Here is a 21,060-nt window from a genome sequence, read left to right on the forward strand (position 1 = left end):
CTGGGCATGCGGTCTATGATCTTGCTATCGAGGGTCAAGAGCAGTTCAGTGAGACCAGAGACAGGTGGCTGTCTGCTCTGGTGTCTGCGTGCCGCTGTAAGAGGGAGCTGTAGCACCTCGCATGTGCTCAGCTCCTTGGAAGCCCTGCCCTGAGGCTGGTGCTTCGTGCCGCCGGTTGCAGACACCGTAGTTAGCCCTGATGGGAGTTTATTGATCTTGGGCTTTTAGAACAGTGTGAATTGGTCTCTGCTGTTTTACAGCCCCTTGCTGCTGTTGTGCAGGCTCTGAGCAGTGTTGTTTCCACCAAACTCTCCCGTCTGCAGTGTGCTGTTGCTACATGCGGGCTTCTGGCTGTGGGAGGAATGAATGGAAGTCCTGCGTGCCCTGCTTTGGTTAGGAGCTGGAAGGGTGTAGCAGCTGCTTTCAGGAAGCCTTGGAAATGGGATCGCTTTCGTAATGGCACGATCTGAAGGGTAAACAATTCTCCTGGCTTAAATGTGAACTGAGCAGCAGCTAAGCTGTGTGAGAGAATGGCAGGCAGAAGCAGCAGCGTTTTCTAGTGGAGGTATTTCATTCAGAGCTGGAACTCTGACTCTGCTTTGGTTCTGGACTGGGCAGATTGGATAGGGAACAGCAGTGAATTATCACCTATCTATAAACTGAAATACCATCACTACAGGCATTCACCAGGTTCTGCCATTCAAAGCCATAACTTACTTGGAAACATTCAGACCCTTTTTAGCCTGTGATTACAGGTCTGTGTGTGGATCACACAAGCAGATCAGAGGCAGCCATCGCTGTGACCCTACTGCTGCCTGCTGCTCAGAGCTATTCTTTTTCATTAGGTTCTGCAAATCCAGAGAACTCCTTTGCTTGTTGAGAGAGAGATGTCTAAGGATGATTGCTTGTGACTGAGCAGCTTGCAGGAGGAGGTTGTAAGCAAAACAGTGATATGTTCTGAGCCTTTGTTAGAGGCACGCTTGGCTGTAACTGCTGGCAATAAAAGCTGCAATAATAAATATCTCAAAGCAACCGGATCCCTTTACATTCTCTGAGCAGTTGGTATGTGATGTATTGAATTCATAGCGTTCTGGGAGAGGCATGAAGAACAAGTTATTGTGACAGAGCAGGAAGAAGAAGAGTTTTATTATTGGATTAGTAATTGTGCAGTGGAAAGAGCTTACATTGACTTTTAACAGCTCAGTTAGGTTGCTCAAACTCAAGATATCAGGAGACTCCTGTACTGCCATAACTAATGGGAACTTCATGGCTGTGTTTTTTTTTCTTTCAGGAATGACAGAATTGGGCTAATAATTAAGCATTTCCTTAAGTTTAATAATAATAATTGCTGTGGGGGAATGTCAGATTGTTATTTTTAAGCACTGGTAAAGACAACCTAAGAGAAATGCCAATGTACCGAAGCTCCACTTTGAGTTTGTGTTTTCAACTTGTGTTTGATATTAAAAGCAGTGCACTAATTGGTTCTAAGGTGGTTAGTAAGAATTTGATGTCTTGGGTTATTTTTAGGCTTAGGTATAATCTTGAGACCTTTTCCTAAGGGACTGGCGTGGTGTGCCTTTTTGCTGTCAGTGATTCTTCCTGTTGTGAAGGGTGAAGCAACCAATTGCCATGCTATTGTATCGATCCACCCACCTCTCAGAATGAGTTTCATTTGATGTGGCTTTTTTGTGCTGTAGCTAATGAGGATGGGTGGGCGGAATGGGAAGTATGGAAGCATGTGAGATCTTAAAAATGGATTATTGAAGACAAATGTGCTGTAGTGGCAATGCTAAGTCATGGCTTGAAGCAGTGATTGAACACCTGGTGGGAAGGCAGAGCCAACCCAGGGGAGCTCAGGTGCATGCAATGCATTTGAGTGATTGCAAGGGCTTGGGCCAGGTTCCACCCCTTCCCAGACCTCATGTAAGGGGTGGCAGTGGATGCAAGGGTATCTTGCTGGAGATCCTGGTCTACCTCAGACCTTCTAAAGGTAAGCAAATTTTCTTTCTTTGTTTCTGCATCCATGGCTGCTGCATTTGGGCTTATCTTCATTTGCTGCAGTTTAGGATTGTGCCACCCTGCCATTATTGCTGTACTTTCCATCACATTGTAGCATTACACGTGCTAAGTGTGTTGTTTTCTATCTGTAGCTCTGCACTAGTTGAAGAGGTAGTGAATTGGTTGTTAGCTAGGGAGCAAATGCAGAAATAAATAACTGAAACTCTAGGAATTGTTGCTATTAAGAGCAGGTTTCAGTAGGGAATGGAGTAATTGAACAGCTCAACTTAGCCTAAATTGAACAGCCCCCTTGGAGATAGGCTTTGCTTGTCCAGGTCTAGATCCTCTTGTCTACTTTGCCTGATCTGAGATGTGCAAGAGGCCAGGACTGAAAAAAAAAAAACCACACATAAAAGTGGCTCTAAACTTCTCTGTCAAGGATATAGGTAGTGAAACATAAAGACTAACAGATCAGGACAGGAATTGGCTTGACCTGTATTAAGAAGCTCAAGCAGTGGTGGTGAGTGCTTATGAAATATCCCTATTACACTTAGTGTAGACTGGTTAAACAATAGTAAGCCTCGGCGGTGCTGGCTGTATATACCTTTTAACTTTGCTGTTTGTGAAACTGTGAACACCAAGGAACCTGATAGGCTTCAGAGGTTTGAGACTTGGCAGTATCAGTTGCTATTCCAGAGAGGAAGAAGCTGTAATTACTTGAATGAAGCATAACCAACATCTGAACAAAGTAGATGCTGAAGGCTTATTGCCAAATGTGGATTTCTGCTTAAGCAGATGTAATGACCTGGACTTTGTACTGGATTGTTTGGCAGATTAAATGTGCGAGATAACAGTAGGTCACAGTCCAAATGTAAGGTTCCTAAGACTGTATATTCACAGCTGTGGTGATAAGTCTGGTTAATTGAAAACTAAATTCACAACTTCAGGTTATAGGTGTAAAAACATCAATTTGAGTTGTCAACCAATGATTATATGTGAAGTCAGTGTGAGGACTGTGCAGTGATGATAACCTTTGGCAGCGATGGGGGTGGTATTTGAGTGGAACCTGCACCTTTTTTAACCTGTGAGGCTGCTTCTGGAAGCCTGACGCAGTTTTCTTCCTTCTGAAGTTTGAGGTAGAGGCAAGTGGAATGCAGTGCTGTGCTGAGAAGCGTTTTTCATACAGGTCATCGGGCTGAGTATTACGCTGATAGTAGGCAGCTGTTCTCCAAGAGGTATTGACTGCAATGTAAAGCTGGCTTATCACTGGATTAAGTAAATAGGAGGCCTTTTGTGGGGCTTGTGCTCAATACCCAGCGTCGCTGATCATGGATACCAATAGCAGTTTGTGTTCTGTTTTCAAAACCCCCTGGAGAGCGTTGGTCTGAAAGCTGCTGAGCTTTTAGGTCAGTTTGTGTGAGCCACTGTGGGCATGCAGCAAGGCTGCAGAGCACCTGGCTGACTGACTGCATGGTCAGGAGTGTGGGGAGGAACTGTGATAACTTGGAATTCTTTTTCTTATGCAAGAGGAAAATGCGAAAGAAGCTGCATATATTGGGTGGCTGAAGTTGCAATCTAGAAGAGCTCTGTGATTCTCTGACAGCATCATTTGTAGTCTTTGCAATGGCATTGTGTGCATGCGGATAATGAACGAGATGACTTCTGCAGCTCTTATTGGGAAGGATGCAGCTCTGTGCAAAGGGATTTCAAGAGGATAGCAAATGAAATACATGCAGTGCGTGTAATTTTATGTTTGTATTGAGGCTTTTGCTTGTGGAAGTGACAACCTGAAGATGTGGCTGATGTCTAGAGGCCTTCAGGAATGCTTTGTTGGGATACATCTGTTGCTTAAGATCGTGCAGAGAGCAATGGACTTCTGTGAAGTGTGGGTGAGCCTTTTCTTTTAAAAATCTGGACATTAAATGCATTGTTAGCAGTTTTAAAAGAGCTCTGGGCTTAAAAACTCAGGAGAAACACTTATTTTCAGTTAAAAACATCTGGAGAAAAGTAAATGGAGCATTTGGAAGCAGTTGATGTAATTTATGTGTCCTTGTTGCTTGTCTGGAAGAAGCTTTTAGAAATGACTGCAGACATCTGCAGTGCCCTTTAATATTTGATGGGCTTGTACAATTCAGTTTACAGAAAACTCATGGCCTGCTCTATTTCTGTGAGCCTGGTTTGAGAGGGCAGGTTAGGGGGATTCCTTATCTTCTTACTACAGTAAAGCTCTGTGTCCAACAGATGATTTTCAGGGATTTGAAATGGAATCGTGTTCTGCCCAGGTGCTTGTTTTGCTCATATTTGGAAGAAAAGAAGCAGAGAGATTTGCTTCTCAGTGCTATTGAGATTCTTATTGCCAAAGAAGTTATTTTTACAGCTTTAGGAAGAGCAAGTGCTGAAATGTGTTCAGACCACCTCAGCATGACTTTACATACAAAAAGGCTTTTAGTGCAGGCAGATGCCAGCCAAGGTGGGGACCAAAGTAGTTTTCAAAGCATGATGCTTTCAGAGAAAATCATGGAATCGTGAACTTGTGTTCAGACTCTGGATGCCTTAAGCTTCCTGTTTGATGCTCCTTAGCCTTTTCTCTCCTTATTCTAGCAAAACAAAATTGATGCTTGTCTTCATCGCGTTGCGTGGACAGCTTGGGAAGTACTCAGACCTCTGGTAAGAAAGAGCTGCACAAAGATATGGAAGTCAATTTTCTCATCAAACTTGAGAAAAAGTACAGAATTTGGTGAAATGTTTCAGAAGTGCCATTTGTTCACAGCATTTCTTTCTGAGGTAATGAAAACAATATTGGTTTTACGTGGCAAGATTTCCACCTCTTAAAGCCCTGTTAATGCGTATCCTGTGTGTGCTGTGGCCAGGTAGAGCCAGTTGTAGGGAAGGGCTGATTTTTGGTATTGCAGGTGGCTGTGATGTGTATTAGCTAAATAGTGCTGTATTTCTAAACTTTACCCAAACATGGAGTCATGATTGCATAGCAGGATCTCTTTGCTGTGGGTAGCTCTGATAAACAACTGGTTGTCTGTAGTTTGTTGTGCAGAACAGTGGAAGTAGGATGTTTCTGTTCAGGTTGGCAGCTGAAAGGTCCTTGTTCTTCCAAGTTACTGGAAGATGTTACTGAAACCTAGACTGTCAATGATTGCTACCAAAGAAAGAGAACAGTCAGACTCTGATCTGTTGAGGAGCGAGGGGAAATGGCCAGCACTGGATTCCTTGTGAAATGATGCGTGGAAGATTTGTTTGTTTCTATCTGGCTGGCCCAGACTAATTTAATGCTAAAAAAAATGGGATGTTTGTAAGGAGTAGTGTGGTAGGAGAGCAGCACTGCAATTAGAGATAAGATTCTCCTGAAAATATTTGAAGGAAAAAACGGAAAGTTGTTTTTGCTGTCCCCTCCCTGGGTCTTCTACATATTTCAGTGGTTGTATCACAAAGGAATGTTTCTGTAAATGAGGTAGAGCAGGTTATGCAACAGTCAGCAGCAGGGTATTTGTACTTGCTGTCAAGAGTTATCCAAGTCAGTGTTAGTTTGGTACCTTTTTGGTATCAAACAACGTGCCCTGTAAGCCTCACGTGCAGAGGTTCTTCACAGCACTGACTGGTGGGAGTAAATGCAGGGGTAGTAAGGATGGAACATCACTCCCTGCCTGCTGCAGGACCTGCTAATGCACCACTTCTCGTGGTATTTTCTTCGAGTCATCTCTGTGACAACAAACATGGAAGCTTTAGAAATAAGCATGCCAAAGAAATCCAAAACCTGACCTCTCACATTTTTCTGCTGTTGGCAGAAATAAGCACTGATGACCATCCGCACAGCGTGCCCTCGGCCACGTTGGTCAAAACAACATGTTTGTGTGGTACAGTGCGAGAGGAAAAGGGAGATTGGAACCCATCAGTGCTCTAATGCTGTTATCAGTTCTTTGCTGAGCTGTGGATGAGTGTAAGTACTTGCCGATGCTATTTACTCTGTTTGGTAGTGTGGCTAGATAATCTGATTGTGTCAGCTGATGTGTCACTGTGATATGGAATGAAAGATTTTGTGGATTCATTTTTTATATCAGTTTTTTGGCGCTGCAGCTCTCAGCAGCATTGCTACCTCCTATCTTGATGATAAATCAGTTCAACAGCCAGAGTTCTTTACACTTCTAAGGAATTTCTTCGCTTTCAGAAGCTTAGATGATGAGACAGCAATATAAAAGTTATATAGTTTTTTTTTTTTCATTTGTTTTCTTGTGCAGATTACAAATGCCTTCTAGGATTGAAAGCATGAGGCTGTGTTAAGGGCTGGTCTCAAGTATAAATAGTGGATTTACAAATGAATTTTGAGGTTTGTTGTATCAAAAGGAATTTTGTCAAGCTCCTAGAAGCATCCTGTCTCTGGGAATGGGGAGAGGAATTTTGATGAACTTCGGGATGTTCAGGCTATTCAGAAGAATTGGAGCATTTCATTTCTGCAGGAACTTCCGTGATTAATTGGGGGTACTTGTACACTGGTATCTGCACAGTAAACTAAGGGAAGAGGGAGCTCTAATGAGCAGCAGAGCATTACAGTATTGTCAGAGGTTTTTAATGTAGAGCTTTAATGCAATTTTCTATGTTTAATGCTTTAAAAAAGCTCATTGCTCGTGTTAATTACAAATGAAAAGTGGCACTTAAAGGTGGGGTGGAGTTATCTACTGTGATTAGCAATATTTCTAATATTTTTGTTGTAAGGATACTGCTAACAAAATGTCATCCTGCTCTTTTTGTTATTTAATTGGACATAATATATAAGTAATGTCTAGTGGTACAACAGAGGCAAGATGTATGATGTGTTGAAGGCAGGTCAGACTGCTTTAATAGATTGTGTGCCTGTGCAGTTAGGAAGGCAAATGCGCCTTGTGATCTTTCATGGTGAAATATTGGTGTCTCTTATGTGAGGAAGAACTACGATAGGGTGAGAATCCTTGTCTAAATAGCAGTTACCACTGCTTCTGTTGGAACATGTGCTAATTATGCAGTTAAGAAAGTGAACAGAAGGGCTCATGCATCTATTTTCAGTTGAACTTTGTGTACTCATATTATTCCAGTATCCTCAGGCATGAACTTCTATAAATAGGGATAATTAGCAGTAATCATTGGTATGTTAGCAAATGCAGAAAGACTGCATCTGGGTTGTCCAAGAGGAGCTGCTGTACCAAGAATACTGATGTCGTTTGGAAGCAGATGAATGTTCAGGTGAGAGGCTTTCTTTGTTGAATGACTGTAGTAGAGCTCTAAAAGCAACTAGCAGTTGAGGTTAAGGACTTCTTCCAGCAACATGCTGTTGGGGAACATAATTTGCTAATGGGTGTCTGTGGGGTGGGACTCCCCCAGCCCTCTCTGTTGGCTCCAGGCCTCATAATCTTTTTTTCAAGTTTTTCTGATCCAGATGGAATCATTAATGTTGGTAAAGACCACTAAGATTATCTAGTTCAGCCATGATTAAAACACAGTGGACCAAGAATGCCTAGCTACCCACTTCTGAATCATTTCTCAAGGTCATTATTTTGAGTGTGCAGATCCATACAGGTGAGAACTCAAAGCACCATGCTGTTCAACCAAGGACTGGCTGTGTGGAGCTGTCGTTGTGCTAATCCTTTTAACCAGGTGTTTGAGGTTGGATGCTCCTACAGGTATTGTGCTGCTAATGACAAAACTGGCACAAAATAATTTAAAAATATTGAGAAAGGCAAAACAAGTCATTGTTTAATGGGAGGTATAGCGTAATAAAACCAACATCTATGGTGGCTCTCCTAATCTACACTCTCCAAAACAGACATTTAAGTTTAGTGATTTCTAGCAGGTTAGATACATATGATGTAGAATAACTTTGCTGCTTTAGTGTAGCATAACCCAGTATGGTAAGAGTATGACTTTCTTGAGGGGGAGGGCTTTTAAGCGTGTACTACAGAGACATACTCAGTGTTCAAGAATGACCTTTCTAAGCTCAGGAGTAGTCTGTCCCCGCATTAGAGGAGGTCCAACATAAATACTGGGTGCCATCCTGTTTAATATGCTCATGATGTGGATGGTGAGGCAGAGCGTACCCTCAGTCAGCAGGTGACACCCAAATGGGAGCACAGGAGGTTCTCTTCTACCATCAGGCAGCTCTTCTGTGCTGTACAAATGATGGAGCTTTGGCACAGATTGCCTGGAGACTTGTGCAATCTCGTCCTTGGAGATCTTCCAGAGCCACCAGGATTGGTGCTGGGCACCCTGCTTGAGTTGTCTCTGCTGAAGTGAGTTAGGACAAGGTAGATCAAGAGCCACATCTTGTGTCTGTGCCTGGGAATAACATGGAGCACATCTTCATGGAACAGATGTTAAGGCACATGCGAGGAGAAGAGATGATCTGCCCTTGGTAAAGCCATGCTGGCTGACTCAGATCATGTCTGACCCATCTGGTGGCCTTCTGTGATAGGCAACAGACAATCAGTAGACAAAAGAAGAGCAACTGATGTCATCTATTAGGACATGTGCAAGGCCTTTGACATGGTTCTTCACCATGTCCTCGTCTCTGAACTGGAGACGTACAGATTTGAAGAGTTGCCAATCTGGTTGATAAAGAACTAGATGGTTGCAGTCAATGGCTCTGCATCCAGATGGAGGCTGCTGATGAGTGATGTTCCCTGGAGTCCATCTTGGGACCGGTGCTCTTCAAGCATCTTTATCAATGACAAAGATAATGGGATTGAGTGTGCCCTCAGCAAGCTTGCTATTCTGTGATTAAAAGCTGGTTCTGATGACCTCTTAGAGCTTTAGTTTACGCTGTGTTTGGTGGAGCTGGGAACTTCAACCTTTGAACAGGGCGTTGTGAGCGGTGGTGCTGGGCTTCCAGCAGAGCATCCATTTCAAATCCTGGAGAATTCCTTTGAACTACTGGAGGTGGGTCTCTAGGGGAAAGTTTGTTCCCTCAGAGTGAGTTGTTCAGTGTACTCCAGCATTACTCTCTTTTAGGTTTGTGTGACCAAGTTAAAAACCTCAATCTAAATTGAATTGCTCACAAACTTCAGGTGTGTATCACAATGCAAACTGATCATATAGCTACAGGATGGCTGGTTTTACAGCTGATGCAAACTGTAGATGCTGAGCTTTTTGGTGAAGCTGAATATTGACGTTCATTTGAATTCATTTTTTAGAAAGGAAATTCATTTCTTAGCACTGGTTTTGTAACTTATGGTGGCTACTCTTAGTAGGCTTTCGTTTTACATTGATGATGAACTGTCGGCCAAAAGAAGCAGAAGATGTTATCAATACTTCATTTAAAAAGGAAGAATAATATATAGAATTTGTGGATAGTGAGAACTGCAAAATTCAAATTAGTGGAGGACTCTTTAAGTCAAGATTGACGTCTGACGTAGCAATATTTATGGAACAACTTATTTTATTGTTGACACAGCGCTGTTTGCAGGAGAAAATTGCTGGGGAATGTGGCAGCTGTATGATGAAGCTGTTAGGGAGTGTTGGCTTCATTTCGAACACCTCCTGTGCCTGTCTGACATGCTGCTTGTGCTGAAAATAATGACTGTAGTTTAGCATTCAATATGATAGCATCATCTATCATAAATGTAATATCTGTGCTTGATATTTCCTTAACAGTCTCTTGCTGGTCTTGGTTGTAAGTGCATGTGCAGTTTGCAGCAGAACTGCAGCTCTGTCAGAACAGCTGGAAGGGGTCATAGAAATACACCACTGTGATGTTCTGATCTTAGTTTTGGTTCGTGATGTTTTTATTCCCTAAAAGAGCTGTCTCCTTATCAGCCTTAAGGGACATCTTATGCAGACACACCGGAAAATATGAGTTCACGTCCTCAGCTTCTGGTGCTTTTGAACTTGTGTAATGCCAGAAAGGAAGAGGACAGTTTGTATTCTGAATTTCTTACTGGATCAGTGGGGAGAGATGAAAGTAGGACTAGAGCATCCGCACCAGCAGTAGGAAATCAGCGTGGCCTGTTTGCTTCAGCTTCTGACCTCATTTGGTGCCTCCTTCTTTCCCCTGTGCCAGGAGGAGAACTTTGAGCTCTAGAAGCATGGATTGCTTCCCTGGCATGTTGGCTTATGTTCTGAGTATGAAATGAAATTCATGTTTTCTTATGGCTTACCTTAAAAATAGTTCTTTGAGAAGGGTTAAAACTCAGTGTGTCAGTTTTTCTTCTTTCTCACACCATTATCAGAAGATTGCGAGCATTACTGAATGCATCTAGCTGCTTGTCTAGCACAGGTCCCAATTCCAAATGGTCAGAGTTTCTCCTAGACTGCAGTTATCCCGTGAGCCTTGAGAAACATGCACCTCACTTCATTCTGCTGCTCTGCTGTGTGCTGTCACAGCTGCCACCAGCTGAGTGGTGCTGGAATCCTGAAGCTGGGCTCCTCTGCAGCTCTGGCAGAGCCGTAGTTCATGGGCACAGGTTTGTTCTTAGGCGTGGGGAGTAGCTTGAAACAGTCACTGATTAACATCGGTGTGTGCTGTGGTATTCTTGCCTTCAAAAGTGAACACTGTGCTCCACTGCAAGTTCTCAGTTGCCGTTTATCATGCTTTCTAAAATTGAAAGTGAAAGAGTAAAGCCTGATTAATTTTTTGGGCAAGTGGGGGGGAGGGGGAAGGTACAAGGAACGTAACATGATGGACCCTAGCTTAAAGTCTGTGATAGTGTTCAAATTCTTTGTGCCTGTAGATTCTGAAACTCCATTGTCCTTTTGCCGTCACTTCACTTTCCTATTTCAAATCCATGAAACTATTTGCAAACCAGGGGAGCTTCTCACCATTGTTCTCTGCAGTGTTTTGCTGGGCATCTGGGCACCAGGGACATAACCACTGCAGTGTTCTGGTGACCTTTGCAGCTCAGCTGGTGAATCAGCCAAAGGTACCATCCTGAAATGGTTTGGGCAGAGCGTGACGTACAAAGATAAATAAGCTGAAGGAGCTGCTCATAAGACAATAAGGTTCTGCAGCAAGGTTCTGGCATTGTTGGCTTCCATAGGTGGTAGTTTCTGGCTTTGCTGTGGAAGTTGAAACGCTTCTGCTTGGAAAAAGCTCGTTCTGTGAGTGTTCATTGAGAAAATGGGTGCTTTTTTCATATACTGTTTGAAATGTTGCCCCCTTCTGGTTAGTGACAGCACTGGGAATTGGTTGTGGATGGGAGGAGGGTGAATTAGGAGTCGGCAATACTGGAAATATAAAGAAATGTTTCAGGTGCACGGGAGGATTGGGTCTAATAGGTCTAATCCTGAGGCTCTGCATGTGTATTGAATATTTCCATTCAGTTTTGTAGAAAGAAACCACTACAAATGGACATTCTGAGCGTAATCTAGCATTTGAATTCAAAGCAAACATGATAACTGCTTATAACTACTTAAAATAATGGTTATGACTTTTTTTTTTTTTACAGTGGTGAAGTTGTCTATCATTTTAGTATGGTACTGCTGGATTACCAGCACATTAGTGTATTCTGTTGCATTAAATGTTGGCATGAGTTTAAAAAAATGTAGGATTTGGAGCTGAAGCAATGAATTATGTGTGGGTTATCACAGAAAAATAAGGTGTAAGAACACTGAAGGCTGATGGTACTTTCTTGGGTAAAAAGAACCACGTTATTAGTGGCATTATATGGAGAGGAACACATCTAATGTGTTACTGGTAAAGGCTGCAAAGCTGAATGCTGAATGATATCTCTTAAATCAAGGTGTGCATTAACTGTGGAACAAATAGAGTCAGCATCTGACTGATCCCTGCTGTTGAGCTTCAACTGAGAAATTTCCTGCACTGGTAGCAGTGAGTGGATCCTACGCATCAGAAAGGTGTGTTGTGAGCTGTATCAGCGTGCATCTCATCATATCACAGGATCACAGAACAGCCTGGGTTCAAAAGGAGCACAGTGCTCATCCAGTTCCAACCCCTGCTGTGTGCAGGGTCACAGCAGCCCAGGCTGCCCAGAGCCACATCCAGCCTGGCCTTGAATGCCTGCAGATGCAGAGGGGCATCCACAACCTCTCTGGGTCTTCATTTTTTTTTTTTTTTTTTAATTTGAATTTCTGCCTTCTCCTCTTTTACTACTTTCACTGTCGATTTTTTCTGAAATTAAAAAGTTTTTTTAAAAAAATGAAATAGCACTGTTTTTTGTTTTGTTTTCTGTTGTTAGTGTCGCAGAATTTTTTCTTACTCAAGTGATGAGTCCTACCAGCAGGTGGAGGTAGTGAGATATTTAAATCAAACCAGTCCCGTGGGATGGAGTAGGAGCGAAGCAGTGTATGTGCAGCAGGCATGGAAACTGGCACTCTGCATTTCACTGGACTCGGAGAAGAAATTGAGGCTTGTTTTTAGTAGGGCTTGAACTCGACCCGCTGTGTGTGTGGATTTTTATAGGTTTTCTTCTGCTTCTTTCCTGGTTTATGCAGGTCATTAAGATGCTGTAATTCTGTTCTGGAGCTCTTTGAACTCTGAGTCATGGTGAGAATTGGTTCTTGTACAGCAATTTTCTAGCATGCCTCTTGGTTTGTAACGTTTTGTCCAGCTGCTTAAAATTAGATAACAGGAAGGAACTGGGTTCGGCAGAGTTGAGGCTCTTAGGCTGCATGTCTGAGTATGAGGAGGCTGAGCTTGTGGGACAAGACTTTGTGACTGGTTTACAGCACAAAATCCTCTCGTTTACTTAAAAACCATCAAATTATGGCCCCGTTTCTCTCTGATAGCTGGACATTCTTAATCTCAGGGATGACAGCAGCTGTGCCACTGTAGTGTTACTGGTTTTATTTAAAGGGCATCAGGACAATCTTTGTAAGTCATTTTTGTAGATGACCCTATAAATTAAGCTGGTGTGTTGCAGTTCCATGGCTGCTTTCTGTCTTGGGGAGATGCTTTCAATTGATTCTGCAAGAACCAATTAACTTGCATAGTTTTGTGAAGGTTTTCAGAGGACTGTAGGATACCTTAATGCATGAAACTCTTTCGTGTGCCACACTGATTTTCTATTTGAAAATCTGAGGTTATTCTGAACTTCCTTTGTGTAATTGTACAGGGTTTGAGCTACTGGAAAATGACCAAGAGGTATGAAAAGTAATGGCATTAAGTACAGCACTGATGTCCTGCAACAGATGCTGATTTATGCTTTGGAGAGACATTCCAGTGCCATCTCCAACTATTAAAACTGTTTCCATGAGAGTCATTAAGGAATGTATGACTTACTGTTAGAGGGCAAGGCTTTAGAGGGATTTCAGACAGCAAGTGAGCTGTATGTTTAAGGAATTGAATGTTCCCAGACCAGTTTTAATTAGCAAGATGCCTGTGAGTGTGACTTCAGAGACTTTCTGTGAAGAAAAAGTGCGTGCCTGAAAAGGAAATGGTATTTGCCTAAAATTGTCATGGATTACATTGGTCGGTACTAACTCTCGGTATGTAAAAGTAGAACTGCCATCCATCTATCTGGTTTACATGGTCCTGTGACTTGCATGACTTGTATGACTTTGTGGAAAGTTCCCATTGGAGATGAGCCATGGTAACTGTGCAAGCAGCATCTGGGTGTGTTTTTGCAAATGAATTTCACTCTACAGGGAAAGATGAGATTCTGACTTAGGGATGCAGCTCTCAGCATGCTGATGTGTGGCAGGGTACATGTGTGTTCATGGGTAGGTATCTTGATGTGGAATTCACTTATGTTCTGGCTGTACCAAGAGGAGTCTTAAGGGAAACGCTTCCCATGTTGGCACTTGAGCTACTTAAAATGAGCCTGAATGACAGAAATAAACGAACGTTGTTGCCATAAGAATATAAGAGATAATTAGTCTTTCCCACCAAGTCTTTTCCCTTTAACATTGTACCAAATGGTGCACACAGTAGCAGCTTAATGCATGGAAGTTTCTGAACACCGAACTCAAACTGGCATAGAAATTCCAGTTTCAAACTTCAGTGGCTTTATTAGCTCATTTGTGTTTGTTTTGCCTCTTAGGGCTTGGAGGTTTGCTGGTAAGGGAAAAGTAATCCCCAATGATAACAGACACCTGAATGTGGTGTGGGTTTGGGTTGGTGGTCTGATAAGGGGAGCTTCTATGTGGAACCAGCCTTGTTGTGTGTCTCAGCTGTGGATTTTGATGTGGTCAGGGGAACCTCAAGTTCTACTTCCTGCTTGTGTAAACTTTGTGTGGAAAGCAATGGTATTTCTGAGAGTTCTGTTTTAATAGCACTTGTTTAATCTGTTTGTCAACTTGCAGTAATAGATGAGAAATACTCTCTGTCCTGGCTTGGCTCAGGAGCTCAGTAACAGAATCATATTTCTCATTAATGTGTAGCAATGCTGAGAAGCTCAATGAAAGTCACTTGAATCACAGGGTTGTTCTTAACATTGACCAAGGCTAGTAGTTCACTGCAGAAATACAGCTGTTACAGATGCAGTAGCTGAGCTCAGCAGTCTCCTCCTTTCCTGTAGAGCAGGGGCAGAGACAGCCCGTGCCTCACGTATGAACAGTTGTGGCAGTGTATCTTCCAGATGTGCTCGAGTGTGAGCTGGCTGCTAATTGAATCTGCTGGGAGGAGGCTTGAAGGAAACAGTTGGTGACTGTAGCAGGAGAGGATGTGATGCCAGCCTTTAAAGGGAAAGTGCTTGACATAGGGCTGTTAGCTGCTGTTCTGGGGGGGAAGGCTTTCAAAAGCAAATGGTAGGAACTAGAAGAGACAAAAATAAAAGAAGATAATTGTTCCTTGTTGTGTTATGGTTGTAAATATCTCAGCTGTAGTAAGGAGCTGTGAGGGAGTAACCAGATGTTCCTTCTGGGGTCCTCCTGGCTCAGCTGTGGTGTGGCCAGTGCTGGCTTCCTTTTTCTCCTCCTGATCTCCTGTGCCACAGCTCTGGGCATTTGCTGTGAAGAGCAAAGGGAATGGATGGATGCACTGGCAAAAAGAAGTCTGAATTCTGTGAAATGCAGGGTTAATCTGCTTCATTTCTTCAAATCTCACATACTGTCTAAACAATATTCTCTTCCAAGGACCAGGTTTTGATGCAGGAAGGCTAGAGGTCATTCTCCTCTACTTGGTTTTGCTTGGTTCTCATTTCTTTTGCTTATTACTATACTCATGAGACTTTCTTCAGTGAACTCAGCTGTATGGCCATTTAGCTTCTGGTACCTTAAGTCTGCATAACAAAGTAATTGGAACGAGCACTCTGGTATTGATGTGATTGATAATTGTTATCCGTTTCTCACGTTGTGTCTGTATATACTTGAGTTGTTTTGGCATTGCAAGTATTCTACAATGCGTTAGGTGAAATTAATGGCTCTATCTAAGCTGAGGACATGGATTTAATACTAAAATGGAAGATAGGAAATTCATATGCGTTGATCACCTTGATGGCTGTTACAGGCCCAAAATTGCCCTGTTGGTGTTGCAGTGCTGTAGCCCACAAACTGTCAGTGTCTGTCTGTAACAGGCAGATTTCCTTCTGAAGTCATGCTTTAGTGGGGAGAAACAGGTGAGCATGATGAGAATGAGTGCATTTTAATGACTGTCTCCCTGCAAGCTGTGACTCAGATAAGTGGAACGTTGCCCCATGTTTTGGGTACCTGTGCTTACAACTGTGAATTCTGCTTTCTGTCAGTGCATCAAGAGAAAAGGAGAAAGTATGCTGGTATCTTCCAGCCTATTGCTGTTTAACCTCAGGTTGTATTGAAAGCATCTGTTACTATCACACCTAAACTTAGCTTATCAGCCAAGAGCATCATTTCACTTTGTGGAAGGAATGTTGTATTTTAGTTTGGTTTCTGGCTGTTTTCACATGACTGTTTTAAAACTGGGGCACAGATGCACCTTCAGCATGTAATGCATGTGCATAATCAAAAGCATGGCTTTGCAGTAAATAATTCATGTCAGCTGGGGCACTCAGTCCTGATAATGAGATCTCAGGGGCTTGGCTCTTTCCAGATGATATGCGAAATATTCTTTGCTGTTAGTCATTTAATCTGACAAGTATTTAGTAGGTAATAGGATTTGTGTGCTGAGAGAGAGGACATTCCTTAAGTTTTCTGGTTGCTTCTCTAGTTTCTCAGTGCCTTTCCCGGGTGCCTCAGCTTTGAAACAGCCTTGGTTGTTGCAGCTTGGTAGAGCAAGTGAGTACTGCTCCTGGGTTAGCATTTGTAACCCAGGAACTGACATAGGGAGAGATATACAGATGAATTGTGGTTTTGGAATAGCTAATCAAAATGGAAATCCTCTTAGAAGAAGGGGAAGACTCACAAGTATATGGAAGTGATGGACTTTCTATGACTTCAGAAGGGTGAGGAAAGTGTTGATGAAAAAGGTCGCATCTGTTTCTGTAGCCATTACATGTTTAGCAGTGCAGTGCTGGTTAGTTTTGGTTCTGCCTTTAGGCAAACTGTGGGAAGAGAAATGAAGTAACCTGTGTTAGGTTTGACAACCAACACGGCGTAGCGGTAAGGAATTGTGAAGTAAGCTTTTGCTTCCACCTGTTGGCATGCTTTTCTTGTGAGCTTGTGTGCAGGAGGAGCAATGAGCAACTACTTTTGCTCGAAGTCTGTTGCTGATTGTGAGCTTTCCAGTCAGCAATGTGAAGTGTCCATAACAGAGAGCAGTACTGCTTGTGTGTAGGACATGGGAAGTGTTCCATCCTAAAGCAGTGGTGACTGGCTTGAGGGTTTGTGCTGGTGCTGGCATGTCTCTTGGGTAATGTTGTGTTCATGTGTGTGATGATGGGTTTCTGTTGAGAACAGTATGCTTGGGTGCTCTGAAGTTGAGTTCCCAATTACCCTTTCATACAGATGGTTAGAATGCTTTCAGGGGTATATACACATAAACACATCTACACTTACAGCACAGTGTATGTGAAGGGAAGGGAGACCCAGGGAAGTTTCTTTGGTCATCAGTTTAGATGAGGGATGGAGTTTCTGCTCAGTTGTCTGTATGTGTTGAGTCTTCGGGTCAGCAGAGGACAGAACAGGGAAAGCAGTTCTGGCTTTTGACCTTAAAAGAAAGAGTCAGGCTTTAAATCTTCTGAGACAGAAGAAAGCTCTGGTACGAATGCAAGGTATTTAAAGGGTGTGTGTGTCTCAGCATCTGTAATCTGGAAGAGCAGAGTAGAATTGTTACTTAGTACGTATTAGGTTTTACAAAGATGAAATGTTTGCCTTGAATGCTGAGCTACCTGTTGCTGGTGTGTCGGTAGCTCCTTGCTATCGTAATTAAATAAAAATGCTGCAGTTTGTGTTGCTGAAAGAACAAGGACAAAGCAAAGAAAGGGTAAATAGATGTAAGTACCTTGCCTTTCCTGTTGTAGTTTAGTTAATCTGATAATTTCTTTTGAGAATATGAAAGCTTAGCAGCACTCCATGTGTATGCTGGTGCTGTGTTACTTCTGCAGCGCAGTAACTGTGGGGATGGCACAGACGCTGCTGTTAGCAGGGATTGTACCTACCAGCCTTGACTGAAAGTCAGTTCTGAGTGTTATTATTATTATTATTCTTCCAGGCTCTACTAGTAAAACGTGTGGTGGTACTTCTTGTCTGCTCGCACCACTGATCTTAAAGCATTTTGTCAGAACTGACTTCTTTGAGTGTATGTGGCATGTGAGAATTGAAAACCAGCTGTGTTCTGCAGAAATGGATTAACAGAACAGGACTGCATTCTGTTTTTGCAAGCCTCGGGCATGGGTTGGCTATATTGGTTTCTACAGAAGTGGGTCAGGGCATTTCCCCTTCTTGCCTCCAGCCATAAAGAGAAGAATGGGATACCTGGCTTTCAAACGTGCCAGGCATTTTCTGTCTGCTTTAGCATCCTTCAGCGTTAAGTATAGTCCTTGCTGCTTATGTTCTCACTCAAGAATTACACAAAATTGATAAATTTTTTTAAAGACCTGATTGGTTAATGCTGCAAATAAATCCTACTGCAAAAGAGTAAATGATGTCTTAATTCTTCCTCCAACAAAACAAAGCCAAACAACAACAGACATCCCAGGGACTTGGAACTGCTCTTTAAATAGAATACACAGCTGTGATTGTGGAACAGGCAGACATGACTTCACATGGAGGTGGGGGAGCCTAAGCCAGCAGTTGACTGATAGAACATCATTTTGTTGGGATTTTGTTCCTGTAGCTTAAATATATATATATATATATATATAGGCTTTTTGTTTCTTGCTGTCTGAATGCATTGAAACCACACTTGTTGCTGTGAGAAGCTGTGTAGCCCAGCTGCCTTGTGTGCAGCGTGGGGCTGGGGAAGGTGCAAGGTGAGCAGTACCCAGCGTGGCTCAGATGCAGGCTCTGAGGTTGGGCATGGCTGCTCTTAGTGCTTCCTGTAGTTGTGAGTTCAGTATTGCTTCATGAAGTAAGAAGGGATTTATTTTGAAGCCGTTGTTGTGGACTGATTCTGCGCTTGCTTTTTGTACAACCGTAGGGTTTTGGTGGTTTTTTTCTTTTTTTCTTTTTTAAACCACTTCAGGAAGGAGTTGGCTTGAACCATGTTTCCTCTGTTCTTAGCAAGTACCACTTCATCTGTTTTCCACAGCGGGAAATGCTTAAGTAGTATTAGGCTAAGGGGAGTGTTGTGTTTAAAACCCATCTGGTGCCTGTGAGTGTGGTAGGAGAGGTCATCCCAGGTAACAGCGTGCACATCCTACTTGTGATAAATGCTACTGGTGACATGTTTTTTCCTCGTTGCTAGTACTACATCCTGAAAAGATACTGCTTGTTGGCTGGGAAGTGGAAACATGCATGTGACTGAGATCCAAAGGCGTTGCAGCTGCATAAGCATTCTGGGTTGCCAGGTGAATGTAATGTTAGGAAGTCGTGTGTCTTCTTTGAGGTGATCGTGGTTTGCTGCTTTGGGCCATGTATCTGCTCAGTGTTCTTAGTAAAGGCTAGGGGCTGAATGAGAGCCAGGTGTTACATCAGCATTACTTCAGGTTTCGGAAGGGCTGGATTCAGTAAGCCTTCAGCACATCGTGGCTGTCTGTAAGCAGGGATTTTTGCATAGTGCCACCTGGTAAGATGGAGCCAGGTGTTGTAGTGAAGGCTCAGGCATTGGCATCCTGCTGTTGATGGAGCAGGGGAGGCAGGGTGCATCAGCTGAGCCTCTGGGAGCTGGCAGAATGTCTGCACAGCTCTTCGACAGCAGAGGCTGGAAGGAGGTGCTTTTTCTCATCTAAAAGACACCGAGAAGTAGTAAAATACAAAGTTGTATGAGGTTAAATGTAGTCTCTCTAAAGCACTGATCCAAATTCTAATAAAGCACATTTGTATGGAGATACACAGATGTTCTGTATAATGCACTTGTGACAGTTGTGGCTTGTTTGACCAGCATCTTGCTGAAATGTAACACAAGCTGCTGTTATGCGCACGCAGCGCTGTCAGTGAAGCAGCTGTTTAAAATCAGCCAGTATTATTTGAGAATGGCTTTTGAAATGTGATGCTTTTGTTTCTTATCCGTAAGTAGGTGAGCTTGGTTTGACCATAATGCCTCTAACATTAATGCCTGCTACGTTTGCAGTGTGTTGTTGGGGGATTGTAAATAATTTTGAGGCAGCAGGATTGACCTACTTCTTAGAAGCATTTGCCTTCTGGCTATTTTGTGTGCTCTGTGGATTCCTAGATCCCTTACATGTAAAGGCAATCTTCTTTCAATTTTAATTCTCTATGAAAGTAAACAAGTTTAATTTTGAATATGGAGCTAAAATACTACTTGTCTATACAGTAGCTGCTGTACTTGAAATGTGCTCAGCACTGAAGCAAACACAGTGTGAATAACGATGCTTCACATCCAGGATGATGGGGGGGGGGGGGGCATTCCCATCCCTTCAGTGGTATTTTTGTGCAGTGTCATGGGTATTTGTTGAGTTTGAGATGGTGGAACTTTTTTTTCTTTTCTGCAAAAAAAAAAATGTTATCTACCAAGTTATACGAGTCCAAGGTGTGGAATGAGGGTAAGGGGTGTTGTCTGTCATAAGTGATGTGGATGAGCTAAAAATGTACAGCATGCTAGCGATCTAATTTTACAGAAGGGGAATGGGAAATGTTTCATAGCACAGAAGCACGGCATCATTTAGGTTGGAAAAGACTTCAAGAGCACACAGTCCAGCCATCTGTCCTCCTGAGTCTCACCACCAAAGCACATCCGCACTCCTGTTAAGCAACTGGAATCACAGAATGTCCTAATACATGTAGGAAAGCGAAGACATGCTTTCTGCAACCAGAACTGCCATCTGCTTGATTTTGGGACCATTGCTGTTGCTGTATGGCCTGAACTTCTGTCAGGCTTTGGGAGCCTACACGTGAGTACAGCAGAGCAGCTGCCTGGCAATGGGCTCCTTTCCAGCCCTGTCAGAATCACTGGTGGGCTCTGCTCAGTGAAGATGAGGTCCCGCAGAAAGATGAGATGAGTGGCAATTTAATATTTGAAATTATATGTTTCTGGATTTTCTGCTGCCTTAAATGGCTTTTGGGAAATGGAGTGTATTTACTGCTCGCTGGAATTGCTCTGGGAAAATAAATCCTAAGTGCAACTTGTCATCTCATCAGCGTGCCTCAGCAGGCACCTTCGGTCCTAGTGGTGGGCAGGGGATGAGAGTTAATTTTCCTGCCTCGGTAGCAGAGCTTACAGCCAGCCTTGTAGCACGATCTGTGCTTGTTCTCTATCCATAGCCTTCTGAAGGTGTTCCTTGTTGGGCTGAAAGCTGGAGTCACTTCAGATTCTTGAGTGCAGAGCATGATCTTATCAGCTGCCTGCTTTACTTCCTTCCCTCTGCGCCCCTCCTGCATCCCCTCTGTGCAGGCTGACCTGGCTCCTGCAGCCTTCGCCTTGTTTCCCCCCCCAGTGCTCAGTGCAGAGCTGTGCATTACTCTGCTTTGTATTTACTCCTCATGCCTCCCCGTGTTTCTGTAGTAAGCAGTGAGAAAATCAATTTGTCAAGTTTTTGGTTTAATGATGCAAACTGCCTCGTATTGGCAAAGCGAACAAAAAACACAACCCAAAAGCCTGTATTTGGAATTCTGCTGAGCTTGTGCTCTGTCAGCTTTCTCGCTTAGATAGCCTTTGCT

The 21,060-nt window shown here is 43.0% G+C and overlaps 1 protein-coding gene across 3 annotated transcripts in view; it reads left to right on the forward strand.

Moving 5' to 3' along the window:
* The window catches only part of AGAP1 (ArfGAP with GTPase domain, ankyrin repeat and PH domain 1), a 288,426-nt gene that overhangs the window by 14,216 nt on the left and 253,150 nt on the right, over nt 1-21,060 (forward strand). The gene's annotated exons all lie outside the window — the stretch shown is intronic.

The sequence above is a fragment of the Centrocercus urophasianus genome, unplaced genomic scaffold (genome assembly GCF_019232065.1).
Source record: "Centrocercus urophasianus isolate 14NV4802_14NV808 unplaced genomic scaffold, USGS_Curo_1.0 seq_20, whole genome shotgun sequence".
NCBI classification, from domain to species: domain Eukaryota; kingdom Metazoa; phylum Chordata; class Aves; order Galliformes; family Phasianidae; genus Centrocercus; species Centrocercus urophasianus.